At 40.0% G+C, this 13932-nt stretch overlaps 1 protein-coding gene, 2 pseudogenes and 1 gene segment (V, D, J or C); all 4 read left to right on the top strand.

The window, feature by feature from the left end:
* Positions 1–13932, top strand: part of LOC101969513 (immunoglobulin lambda-1 light chain-like) — an 828312-nt gene that overhangs the window by 419145 nt on the left and 395235 nt on the right. The window lies entirely within an intron of this gene.
* The window catches only part of LOC101960900 (immunoglobulin lambda-1 light chain-like), a 503755-nt gene that overhangs the window by 99356 nt on the left and 390467 nt on the right, over positions 1–13932 (top strand).
* On the top strand, positions 282–860 carry LOC101960322 (ADP-ribosylation factor-like protein 5A pseudogene; annotated as a pseudogene).
* Positions 6270–6958, top strand: LOC101963460 (carnosine N-methyltransferase-like; annotated as a pseudogene).

The raw sequence follows: 13932 nt of genomic DNA, 5'->3' as shown, positions 1-13932 counted from the left end.
CAAGAGGAACTAGGGGAGGACAGGGGCCCATGAATCTCATGGCAGACAAAATGGTGGCAATGTCCAGGAGCAGGTGGCAATAGCAGTGATGACACCTTGCTCAGATCAGATGGCCTGGGCTTTAGCCTATCTCTTGTTCCCTGTAAGAGGAACAGTCACCAGTGTGTGAATGAAACAGCAGCAGAGGTGGATGCTCCAGTGCACCTCTCTACCCTTTAGCCTAAGCTAGGAAAGGACTGGACAGGTGGCCCAGGTAGCTGGAGAGGGTCCACTGCACAAGAATGGGAATTCTCTTCACCAGGATATGGAGGCAATTCAATCACCAGGGTCACAAAATTATCATTGTAGTATTGGACAATGCAGGAAAAACTACCATCTTCATAATTTTCTATGAATGAAATTGTACATACATTCTCTTACAATAGAAAGTAAGATAGAAGAGATAGTTATTAATGATGTACATTTGCTAATGTGGGATATTGGTGGCCAAGAATTTCTTTGTTTTTCTTTGAATACTTTTACTAACATGGACTTCATAATAGTAGTTGTGGACAGTACAGACAGAGATTTCTGTAACTAAAGAAGAACTCTACAAACTATTAGTGCATGAAGATGTAAGAAAAACTGGATTACTTATTTTTGCTAAAAAACGTGAATGCATGACTGTTGTGGAAATCTACCATTTTTTGAAGCTAGCTTCTTTTAAAGATCATCAGTCACCTATCCAGGCATGCTATGCTCTTACCGGTGAGGGATTATGCCAAGGTCTTGAATGGAAAATGTCACAATTTAGGATTAGATTACATTTACTGGACTCTTCTAAGAGAATTTGTAAAAACAAAGTTCTGGACTTTTCCTGAAAGCTGCAAAAATTCATGGTTTAGATATATTTGTAATAATTTGATTTAATTTTTTTCTATAAGAAAAATTAAGACCATGTATTTGCAAAAAATATGAAGTCTTACCTTACAATTTGTTTTCTCATTGGTTCTTTCCAAAGTACTTTATAAAGCTGTAACTGACATTTTTTCACAATGAATCCTCTCAAGACAATGTATAGCTTGTGGTAAGTACAAAGGAAAAGGAAGGTGTTGTGAACTTTAAGAGTTTTATATTAATATACCCCTCTCTGATTTGTTCTCTCTTGCTCCACTAAGTCAAAATACAAATCAGCACTACTGTTTCCAATATTTTAAAATGTTATGTTACTTATGAAAAAATGCATTTTGCTTAAGACTGTGTATGTATGATATAAATATCACAAGTTCAAATTAATGGCTTTATGTTCCAAAGAAAAACAAATGACACAAAAATTAGTAATTGCCCTAACGAGAAAAGTACTGGCATTGGTGGTTTTTGCTTGTTTTTATTTTGGTATCAGGGATTGAACACAGGGGCCCTTGACCACTGAGCCACATCCCCAGCCCTGTTTTGTATTTTATTTAGAGACAGGGTCTCACTGAGTTGCTTAGTGCCTCACTGTTGCTGAGGCTGGCTTTGAACTCGAGATTCTCAGGCTCCCAATTTGCTAGGATTATATCATGCGCCATAGCACTCAGATTTGGCATTGGTGTTAAATGCCATTTTATATTTTTCCTGTATGCTCTCTGTATTATACTAACCACTCCCCATCCCAGACCAAATCATTGAGCTTCTCTCAAAAAAAAATAATGCAGGAAAAAGCTTGACATTGTATACCTATTTTGTTGATCAATAACACACATGGAAACATGTAATCTAACTGAGTGAAATAGCTGTCAAACTCGTGGCTTTACCAGGGGACAGAATTGCACAGTGAGCCTTTATCAGATTATTCCTTATATTGGTCTAAATTACTAAATACATTGTTAATCCATTTGTCAGTCAATAATAAATTGTAATTAAAACTATCAAGTGATTTTTTAATTACAACTATTGTATAAAACATATCTACCTAGAGAGGTAGCATTCTATAAATATTATTAAATAATTTAGCTACAGTCTTTTTAAATATTAAATTATATATGTCAAGCAATTAAAATGAAATTGAGAGTACAAGGCATAAAAATTTTCCAAGCAACATTTTCAACTTTTTAATTTTCAGGTTTCATATTTCTTATTTTAGAAGATGGAATACTTTTGAGTCTTTTTGTTTCTGTAAGTTTTCTTGTATCTTCTTTCACTTTGTAAATTCAATTTTTAATAATGCATTTTTTGTCCTGTTGGTTTATAATTTATTGAAATATAATATATAATTTGTATTAAGACATAATTTGACCCAAATTTTGGTTTGCTTAATTTTATTCTCAATGTTTGAAAAATAGAAGGTATTTTCATCTTAAAAGTAAACAGAATTACCTTGGGTATATTCTTGAGTAATTTATTTGTATATCTTTTACAACCTGAAAACTTGAAGAATCATCCAAACTGAAATGTTTTAGAATATTCAAGAATATAATTTTTATATCTAATTTTAATATCAATCTTTTAAATTTCATGAAGATTTTGGTAGAAATAATAATATATACTATTAGCATTGTCAAAACATTGAAAATTCCTTTCTATTGTGCTCAGTGGTAGAGCACTTGCCTAGGATGTGTGAGGCACTGGGTTTGATTCTCAGCACCACATATAAATTATAGTTTGACAACTAAGGGAGAGAGAGAGAGAGAAAGAGAGAGAGAGAACTTAAAACACAAGGCTGGATTGCAGCTCAGTGTTAGAGCACTTGCCTACCATGTGTGAGGCACTGGGTTTGATTCTCAGCACCACATATAAATTATAGTTTGACAACTAGAGAGAGAGAGAGAGAGAGAGAGAGAGAGAGAGAGAGAGAGAGAGAGAACTTAAAATGCAAGGCTGGGTTGTAGCTCAATGCCTACCTTGTGTTAGGCATTGGGTTTGATTCTCAGAAAGCTGAATTTACTTTCTTCTCAGTGCCACAAGGAACTTTCTCCAAAATAGGCCATATTTTAAGGTGCAAAGCAAATATTAATAAAAAAACAGAGATAATTCCTTGAATCCTATAAGATCGCATTGGATTAAAATTATAACTCAACCACAAGACAAAACCAAACCAAACCAAACCATTTTAACACCAGGAGATAAAATAATTCGCAGAATAAATCAGGGGAGAAATTATTGGAAACAAAAGCTGAGAAATAAGAATAGAGATATAAAGTATCAAAATCTCTGAAACAGTATGAAGGTACTTCTATGAGGAAAGATTATAGTATTCAGTTCTTACATTAAAATATTGAATGATTCCAGATAAATAAGGTGATGCTATACCTCAAAGGCCTAGAGGAAAAAAAAAATCAAACGAATTCCAAAATTTAAAGAAATCAGGAAATAATTAAGATCAGAGCCAGAAGTAATGAAATTGTAAATCTATAAAAGATCAATAAAATTTTGAGTCCTTTTAAAAGATAAACAAAATTGATAAACTCAGCCAAATTAACTGAAAGAAAGAGAAAGAAGAGCCAAATCAATAAAATTATAGATGAAAAACAAGATATCAACACAGACAATTCTGAAATTCAGAGGGATCTTTAGAAACTATTTTGAAATCTTATACTTAAATAAACTAGAAAATCTAGACTATACTGACAAATGTTGAGACACACATGACTGGCCCAAAATGAATCTGAGTACATAGAAAATTTGAACAAAGATCAAGCAATATAATTGAAGCAGCAATTAAAGCCTTCTAACAAAGAAAACCTAGAACCAGCTGGATTCTCAGCTGAGTTCTATGAGACTTTAAAAAAACAACTAATGACATTTCTCCTCAAAATTTTCCATGAAATAGAAAAGAAAGGAACACTGTCAAATTCACTATAAGCCAGTGTCACCCTGAGAACAAAACCAGACAAAGACATATCAGACCAATATTCCTTATGAAAATAGATGTAGAAATTCAAAATAAAAAAATGATATGCCACATTTTTTTAAAGAAAGAGTGAGAGAGAATGAGAGAGAGGGAGAGATAGAGAGAATTTTAATATTTATTTTTTAGTATTTGGCGGACACAACATCTTTGTCTGTATGTGGTGCTGAGGATCGAACCCGGGCCACACGCATGCCAGGCGAGCGCGCTACTGCTTGAGCCACATCCCCAGCCCATGCCACATTTAAAATCACATTAGGAAGTTAGTACAACATGATCAAGTGTGTTTTATCCCAGGAATTCAAGGGTGGTTCAATATATGCAAATCAATAAATGCCATTCACCACATGAATAGTGTTAAGTAGAAAAATCATGTGATAATCCCAAGTGATGCAAGGAAACTATACAAAAAAGTCCGGCACCCATTCATGTTGAAAACAGTGGAGAAACACTAGTATTTAAAACACTAGGGATGGAAGGAACTTATTTCAATACTGTAAAGGTTATATATGACAAAGGTCTACATCATACTTACAGAGAAAAACTAAAAACATTTCCTCTAAAATCAATATCAAGACAAGGGTATACACTTCCATCACTACTATACACTATCGTCCTTGAAACTCTAACCAGAACAACCAGGCAAAAGAATGAAATTAAAGGGATACAAATTAGGAAAAGAAGTCAAATTATCTCTGTTTGCTGTTGATAAGATCCTATATTTAGAAATCCCAAAAAAACTCCACCAGAGTACTTCTAAAGTTGATAAAAAATTCAACAAAGTAGCAGGATAAAAGATCAAATACATAAATTAATTGCTTTCCTCTTCTCCAATAATGCATTTGCAGAAAAAGAAATCAGGAAAAGTATCTCATTCATAATAACCTCAAAAATACTTGGAAATAGAAGCTGAGGTTGCAGCTCAGTTGTGGAGCGCTTGCCTAGCATATGTGAGGCACTGTGTTCAATCATCAGCACTACATACAAATAAGTAAATTTTATCCATCCAAAATAAAAAAATATTTTTTAAAAAATACTTGAAAATAAATCTTCTCCCATCTATCCAACCAACTTATACTGCAGACCTGTCAATTTACATATATCTCTGATGTCCAGGTATAGACAGTGTCAGAGAATAGATGATTTGGTAAGATATTGACATGTTTTAAATGTATCCCTGATCCCCAAATTTCACACATTGGAAACTTAATCCCTAAACTCTGTTTCTAATATTTGGGAAGTAGTACCTTTGGCATATAATAAGGATTAGATAAGAACATGATAAAGGGGCTTCCCAAGATGGCATTGGTGACTTTGTAGGAAGAGGAAGTAAGACCCCTGTTAGCATGCTTACTTAGTCTTGAGATGTGATAATGAATTTATTCTATTGTGATGCAGTAAGAAGGGCCACACCAGACTTCTTGGACACCTCAGCTTCCAGAAACAGGAGACAAATAAGTTTCTTTTTTTTAATTACCTGGTCTCAGGAATTTTATTATAGAAAAAGAAAACAAACTGAGACTAATATGGGTGATGTGTGTATGTGGATCATAAGTCTACCACCAGATAAATAGACGTGAATAACCATAACTTGGTATCACCTGCTACTCACTGTGTTGTAGGCAGCTATGGTTTGAATTACTCCCAGCCTTCACATTCTGTCTGGTATTCTGTTACACTAGCAAAAAGCAAACTAGACAGATACTCAAGGCAAAGAAAAAATATATACATTTGTACACAAGATCCAGGAGGAAATATAATTATGGGTACTGCATTATGAAACTTTTTCCCTTAAAATGTTTTATTATTTATACAACCTAACACAAGTAATGAAGATACATTTACAAGCAACATAAATTTATAAATTACAAACAATATTTTGACATTAATCGTCACATACTACAAAAATAACACTCAATATTAGTTTGACAAATCCTACGAATGTTTTGCTTTACATTAATGCAAATTTCTTAATTATACCATGAAAATGTACATTTAAGCACTTTCTTGTTAATTGATATACTTGAAAGCAACATCAATCACTTCCTGAAGACCACTGCAAGATAACAAGCTGCAGCTGAAGACTTTCAGAGCCCAGTATTTATGGAGCCCTGAGAGCAGTGGGGGCAGTGCAGGCAGCTTGTTGAGGACATGTCTGCCACGGGTGCCATCTGGAGGAAAACAGCCAGCCACAGCACTTTCAGTAGCTAGGAGCAGCAAGGCAGTGATGCCTAGGGCCAAGAAGGCAATCTAGCAACACTGGTGCCTCCCACTGACCCCCTCTCAACTGCACAAGGACTGCAGGGGAGCCTTGGGTGACCTCAGTAAGAGTAAGAAAGTGGAAGTGCAGTTCTCTGCCTGGATTTTGAACTAATCAAAAATAAATTTTGAATTTTTTCTAAAAGACTGATGGGATCCCCCTAAAGAAAATATCCTGGTACTTGTTGCTGGACTAGGAAAACTGGACTGGGAAATAGCTGTGCTAGATGATGCTTGTCAAGATGCGAATTTTCTTTCCCTCCCTCCCTCTCTCCCTCCCTCCCTCCCTTCCTTCCTTCCTTCCTTCCTTCCTTCCCTCCTTCCTTCCTTCCTTCCTTCCTTCTCTTTTTTTCCAACCTTGTTCTGAACAGCTATTCTAAAATTAATAAACATAAACTTTATTTCTGGATCTCTCACTGGATCTATCAATTTAGCAATAATGGAAGATCAGCAAATCAGATATCACCCATCTTTGTCCTTGACATTGACCCCCACAGTCTTCTTCCTGGTTCTAAATTTTGTATGACAGCAGAAGATTTTCAGGAGATTTATCCATAATGCAATAGGTGGCACTAAACTGCTGCCTCTTTCTGCAAAAGGCACAGCTCACAATGTGATCGACTATATTGATACAATATGGAAAACATTCAAGCCAGGTGGAATTTTGATACATCTTGGTCCTCTGCTGTACCACTTTGAAAATTTGGCAAAGAACTTTCCTTAGAATTGAGCTATGAAATATATACAAAATGTTGTTCTGCAATATAGATTCCAGGTAGATGTGGACAAAGGATCCCTATTGTCAACATACACTGTGAAGGATCTCTCTGATAAAACACTACTATGAATGTGTCTTATTTGTGGTGAGCCGTTCCTGCGGACTGTGGTCGCCATTACATGATGGCGCTGGCTCCGCTGTGGTCTGTGAAGGACAACTCCATATCAGAGAGAGTTGGCATATTGTCAACTCCTTATCAGAGAGAGTTGGCGTGTCGTTCTCTAGCACCCTGTGAGAAGGGTCCACGTGGCAGCTTCGCATTGGGCTTCGCGGTGCTTTATTAAGGCTGGGAGGGGCATCCGAGGAGGATTAGAAGAATTATTAGAAGAATGTCAAGGGCCTGAATAAACTGCTGAAAGAAGATTCCTGAGTCGCGTCTTCCTTGCGGGCAAGGGGGTCGTGACAAGTGGTGCTGAGACACGGGAGAAAAAAGAAAAAAAAAAAGAAAGAAAAACCCAGGAACCAGAACTTTCAACAGCCAGGGAGGCGCGCCGGTAAGTCCCAGGTAAGGTGGGACCCGCTGTTAAAAAGCGGAGGCTCCTCTATACATAAAGAGGGAGCGTTAAAAGGTACCTGCTCCGCTGTAAATAAAGAGAGGGCGTTACATCTCATAGCAATTGCACTCTGTATTTTCGTTTTGTTTTCTGTGTATTTTCGTTTTGTTTTTGTGCATTTTTACTTTCGTTTTCTGTGTTTTCTTGTGTTGCGTCATGGGTGCCGTGACTTCAAATCCACTTCTTCTGGCCCTAGATGGCCTTTTACGTTCCAAGGGACTGGAGGTGAAACGCAGTACCTTAGAGAGATTTTTACAGAGGGTAGATACAGCTGCACCATGGTTTGCATTTTCAGGCAGCCTCACTACACCCAGCTGGGATAAATTAGGCAAAGACCTTGATTTTGCTCGTGAGCAAGGCATGCTAGAGGGCGGGGTGATACCCCTCTGGAAGATGGTCCGTAGTTGCCTTACAGATGGCAGATGCCAAGAAGCGCTTGTTAAAGGGCAAGAAGTTTTAGAACAATTACATGAGGAAAAATCAGAAACAACAGAGAGTGAAGTGTCTCAGGAAGAGGGGAGTGTGCGAGGCGTGGAGAACGGGAGGAGACTGTATCCAGATCTCAGTGTGCTGCGCACGCCCCCATGCGAAAGTGGGTCAGAGGTAGAAGATAATGAAGAGGAGGAGCTGGAGACGCTGTCTCGGCAGCTAGGGAGTTTAGGTACAGGGAACAGAGATAAGCAAGGGCTCAAGAACAGACAGCCTCCCGATCCGCCTCCATATGGCGGGGGTGTTTCGGGACGAAGTTTCCACGCCCAAACATGGAGGGCTGTTAACGCTGAGATGGGTCTTGCGTATCCAGTTTTTCAGGATGATAATAGGGGAAGATTTCATGAGCTTTTGGATTTCAAAATTGTAAAGACCCTGGCGGAGTCTGTGCGCACTTATGGGGTCGATGCCGCCTTTACACTAACTCAGGTAGAGAATCTGTCCAGATACTGCATGACTCCCTCTGATTGGGCTAGCCTCGTTCGGGCTTGCGTCTCCCCAGGCAAATATTTGGACTGGAGAGCATTTGTGCTAGAGGGCGCAGCAGAGAAGGCCGCCCAAAATCATGCAGCAGGACACCCCCATTGGGACAAAAAAAATGCTTTTGGGACAAGGGAGATTTGCTACTGTTTCTTTTCTATTCCTTTGCATCCTAAAGACTCACAGCGTTTTGCCTTCACCCTTCCCTTGTGTAATCACGAGGAACCAGATCAAAGGTTTGAGTGGGTTGTTTTACCACAGGGAATGTCTAACAGTCCTACGATTTGTCAGATGTATGTAGGGAAGGCACTCGCACCTCTCAGACAAAAATATCCTTCCATCAAGATTATTCATTATATGGATGATGTATTATTGGCAGCCAAATTAGAACAGTCAGTTAATGAGGCCTATAAAGACCTGGTGAAGTTGTTAGCTCAATATGGATTACATATTACACCTGAAAAGGTTCAAACAGGGGATTCTATTCAGTATTTGGGAGCAACGATTGGATATGACATGTTAAAACCACAAAAGGTTACTATAAGAACTCAAGATCTCCAAACTCTAAATGATTTTCAAAAACTGTTGGGAGATATTAATTGGATAAGAGCTTATTTACATATTCCTAATATCGTGCTTCAGCCTTTGTATGCTATTCTTAAGGGTGATCCAGATCTTACTTCCCCTCGTACCCTCACAGAAAGAGGCCTTATAAAAGTAGAAGAAGCTATACAACATGCTACTCTATGCAGGCTCCAGAGTGATAAACCTTTCCAGTTATGTGTGCTTGCCACTATGCGGCAGCCTACTGGAGTACTGTGGCAAGATGGGCCTTTACTATGGATCCACCCACGTGTATCCCCAGGAAAATCTTTAGAATACTATCCTGATGCTGTTGCAGCGTTAACACTTAGAGGGATTCAACAGGGCATTCAATTTTTTGGACAAGCACCTTCTTCTCTTATCATACCCTATTCTAAAGTTCAAATTAATGTTTTGTGTGCTACTCTAGACAACTGGGCCATTCTATGTTGCTCGTTTCAAGGGGATATTGATAATCATTACCCTTCTCATCCATTACTCCATTTTGTTAAAGAACATCCCATCATTTTCCCTAAAGTAACTTCACCCGCTCCAATTCCGGGGGCTGTTAACATTTTTACTGATGGCTCCAAGTCTGGAATGGGAGCTTATGTGATTAATGACTCTCCTCCTGTCCAGCATCAATTTGCTCCTGGAAATCCACAATGGGTAGAACTGCAAATTGTCATTGAAGTTTTTAAACAGTGTTCTTTTCCTTTCAATCTCATTTCGGGCTCCATCTATGTGGTGCAGGCGCTCAAAATTCTGGAGGCTGTAGGAGCTATTAGTGACACCCATAATGTATCTGCTTACTTTAATCAGCTTCAACAGCTTATCTGTAGCCATACTGCCCCTTTCTATCCTATGCACATTCGGGCTCACACCTCTCTTCCTGGCCCGTTATCACAGGGTAATGCCTGTGCTGACTCGACAACTAGAAGCCAGTTGGTATGCTTGGCCTCCTCCTTAGAAAAAGCTAAATTGTTTCATCACAACTTTCATGTCAATGCTATGACACTGCGCAGACGTTTTTCCATCTCAAGAGCAGATGCTCGTCAGATAGTATTACAATGTCCCCATTGTTTCGCATTTCTTCATCCTCCTACTTATGGTGTAAACCCACGAGGATTGACGCCATTGGTTGTCTGGCAAATGGATGTAACTCACGTGCCTGACTTTGGTAACCTCAAATATGTACATGTTTCTATTGACACATACTCTGGAATTATTCATGCTTCTGCTTTATCGGGAGAAAAGGCGCGTAATGTCATTACTCATTGCTTAGAGGCCTGGGCAGCATGGGGTACACCTGCATCCCTTAAAACTGATAATGGACCTGCTTATACTGGCAGACAGTTTACATCTTTTTGTTCTACTATGAGAGTACACCTTGCTCATGGGTTGCCTTACAATCCTCAAGGGCAAGGCATTGTTGAACGTGCCCACCGCACCTTAAAAGAAACCTTAGAAAAACAAAAAGGGGGAATAGGAGTTGACCACACTCCTAAAGAACGCCTGTCCTTAGCTCTCTTTACCATTAATTTTTTGAATTTGGATATTCATGGCCGCTCTGCAGCTGATAGACATGTGTCCCCTCAGCCCTCTGTGACTGGCTATGTTAAGTGGAAGGATGTTCTTACGGGCCAATGGAACGGTCCTGACCCCGTGCTGACATGGGCACGAGGATCTGTATGTGCTTTTCCCCAGGATCGCACGGAGCCGCTGTGGATCCCTGAACGCCTGACAAGAAGAGTCTCGAGATCTACTAACCAGCAGCAGGAGGTGCCACAACAGTCCCATGATGAGGAGCTTCATTCTGATGAGTGCTCTGGCTCTGATGCTGGTGCCAACGGTACAGATGACACCAATGCAGTGGTGGGCAGTGGCACGGGCATGGCCAATGCCAATGCCAGTTCATAGTAATTCTAGTGTCCTCCCCACTCTTTTTTCTACCTCATGTGAGATGTCTGCTCCTTGTACCTCTCCTAGAGGGGACATGGAAAATATTTTTAATCAGTCTCAAGTTAATCTCACAGGAGTTTTTTGTTTCAGCCTTGGGAACACTAATTGTATTAGCCTTAAGACCAAAAATTTGACTAACTGGGAGGACCCATTGCAGTCCAGTTGAGTCTCAGGGAGTATTCTCAGTGCTGTATTGAGCCAAGTAGTTTCAGGGAAGCAATCAGGCTCAGGGACCCCTGCAACTAGCTCTGTTTTAAACATAACTACTTTAGCTATTATCTCCGAGGTATTAATCCCAATGCCTCCTTCTTCTAATAGTAATTGCAATGCCACTCATTTTAAGGCCTCTCCTTACTGTACCCCTAATTTTGGTTTTCCCCCAACATTTACGCCTTGTCAGGATCATTCTTGGGAGAAACATCAAGTTGCTAAAGGTTTCTCCTTTCCCCCCCCTCTTAAGAGATATGTTTATAACTTTAACAACAATGCCAACTCCTCTACAGGAACAGGTTGGTCCTGGTTTCAATGGCTCATTTTCAATGAGAAGGGGGCTTCAGCCGATATTTCTGCATTGGCTCAATTACTAGGAGCCAAAAGTTGGCTGGCTAATATTTCTGGCACTACTATAAGGAGAGTGAACGAGGTAATAGGCTTACATCTGTTTCGTTCAACTCTCTGTTACATAGTGCCACATTGCCTCCTGCAATGATCTGTATCCAATCCCCGTTCCTGTTCCTTTTAGCTAATGACACCTCATCGGGGATGCTGGATTGTTCTAATATTACCTGTTTCTTATCTGAGTGTTGGAATGGTTCTTGGACTGTAGCAGTGATTATGAAAATTCCAACTTTTGTCCCAATCCCAGTCACTGCGGATCCAGACAAATTTCCTATTGTAGAGCTACTTAGAGTCCGCAGAGATTTTGGAATCACAGCAGCTATAGTGACAGCCGTGGCGGCATCTGCTGCTGCAGCAGTTACGGCCGGAGTAGCCATGGCCAGTCAAGTACAAACTGCTGCCACCATTAATCAAGTTTTTCAACAAACGTCCACTATACTTGAATCGCAAAATGCGATTAATCAACATATTTTGTCAGGGATTTTAGCTACCAACCAAAGAGTAGATTTTCTTCAAGCTCAGGTAGAGGAATTGGCTGACCTCGTACTTTTAGGCTGCATTGACCAACGTGCACATTTATGTATAACCTCTGTCAGATTTAATGATTCCAGGAATGCTTCCCACATCATTGGTGGATATTTGGCCAGGAATTGGTCCATGGAAGCGGAAGACATGATCCAGTCTCAACTAACCCAGATAGCTGTCTTGAATAGTACCCGTGTCGATCCCGTGACTCTGGGTCAATTCACCAATTGGATATCTTCTGCTTTTTCCTTTTTTAAGGAATGGGTGGGAGTAGGCATTTTTGGTACACTGTGTTGTTTTGGTATGTTCCTCTGTTTGTGATTTCTCTGTCACCTTAAAGCTCGTAGTGCTCACGATAAGGCTATGATCATACAAGCTCTTGCTGCTTTAGAAACTGGCAACTCACCTCAAGTCTGACTTGCGCATCTTAAACAGTAAATCTTTGACATGGTCATTGCACCCCAAGTTATTATAACATTGCACTGGGATTGACATGTCTTTTCTCGTTATTCTCTTAGTGTCAGAAAGCCCTTGCACTCTGCCGGTCTTGCTACCATTGCACGCAGATGGGTTTCTACACTAGTGCCCTTGACATGGTCGTTGCACCCCAAGTTATTATAACATTGCACTGGGTTCGACATGTCCTTTTTTTGTCTTTCTTTTAGTGCTGGAAAGCCCTTGCACTCTGCAGGTCTTGTTGCCATTGCACGCAGAAGGGTTTCCACACTGGTCTTTATCTATCACTTTAAAGTCCGTGCCTTTCTTTCAGGGTGCTGCCAACTTGTTTGTAGTTGTACTTCTAGACAGCCACAGTTCAACCTCAGCTATTCCCTCTTACTCACCATCGTCACGATACAGGATGCGAGGCAAGGCACTGCACTTGAGTGATCCATTGAGAAGAGGGACCTCAAGGGGAGCATGTCCTATTGCATGCGGGTTTGACGTGTCTCCGCCCCGCCCCACGAAAAAAGGCGTCGGCTGATATGGTGTCAGATCTGGGGAAGGCGCCCCCTAGGGCTGGACCATACTATGCAGCCACTTCTGCACAGTGGGATAGGACCTCTACTCTCGCCTGTATTGTCTTAGTGAAACAAAAAGGGGGAGCTGTGGTGAGCCGTTCCTGCGGACTGTGGTTGCCATTACATGATGGCGCTGGCTCCGCTGTGGTCTGTGAAGGACAACTCCATATCAGAGAGAGTTGGCATATTGTCAACTCCTTATCAGAGAGAGTTGGCGTGTCGTTCTCTAGCACCCTGTGAGAAGGGTCCACGTGGCAGCTTCGCATTGGGGTTCGCGGTGCTTTATTAAGGCTGGGAGGTGCATCCGAGGAGGATTAGAAGAATTATTAGAAGAATGTCAAGGGCCTGAATAAACTGCTGAAAGAAGATTCCTGAGTCGCGTCTTCCTTGCGGGCAAGGGGGTCGTGACACTTATTTGTGGTCCATAAGCCACAATAATGGTCGTAAGTTATATCACTCAGAAAAGTTTAGTAAGAACAAATGCTGAGATAAACAACTAAAAATCAACTATCAGTGATGACAGGGCACAACTTCAAATCAGTGCTGCCTTCTTATTCCTAACAACATTTAGAAATAGTATCTATTCACCTTAAAATATCTATTGTTTTGGTCATAAATACACTATGCTATGCAGATTTCTATTGCACAAAGTAAAAATAGAGGAAATAATCTTCACATATACTTTTTCATTGAAGTCCACAATTGTCTTTAGTTGAAAACAAATTAATTTCCAGTGTCTTCATGAAGCAGTCACAAGTCTGCCATATTAATAACTGATAGTATTAAAGTCCATAATAA

Source organism: Ictidomys tridecemlineatus, chromosome 2 (assembly GCF_052094955.1).
Source record: "Ictidomys tridecemlineatus isolate mIctTri1 chromosome 2, mIctTri1.hap1, whole genome shotgun sequence".
NCBI lineage: Eukaryota > Metazoa > Chordata > Mammalia > Rodentia > Sciuridae > Ictidomys > Ictidomys tridecemlineatus.
The sequence above is the reverse complement of the archived record's forward strand: the minus strand, read 5'-3'. Positions and strand labels throughout refer to the sequence as shown.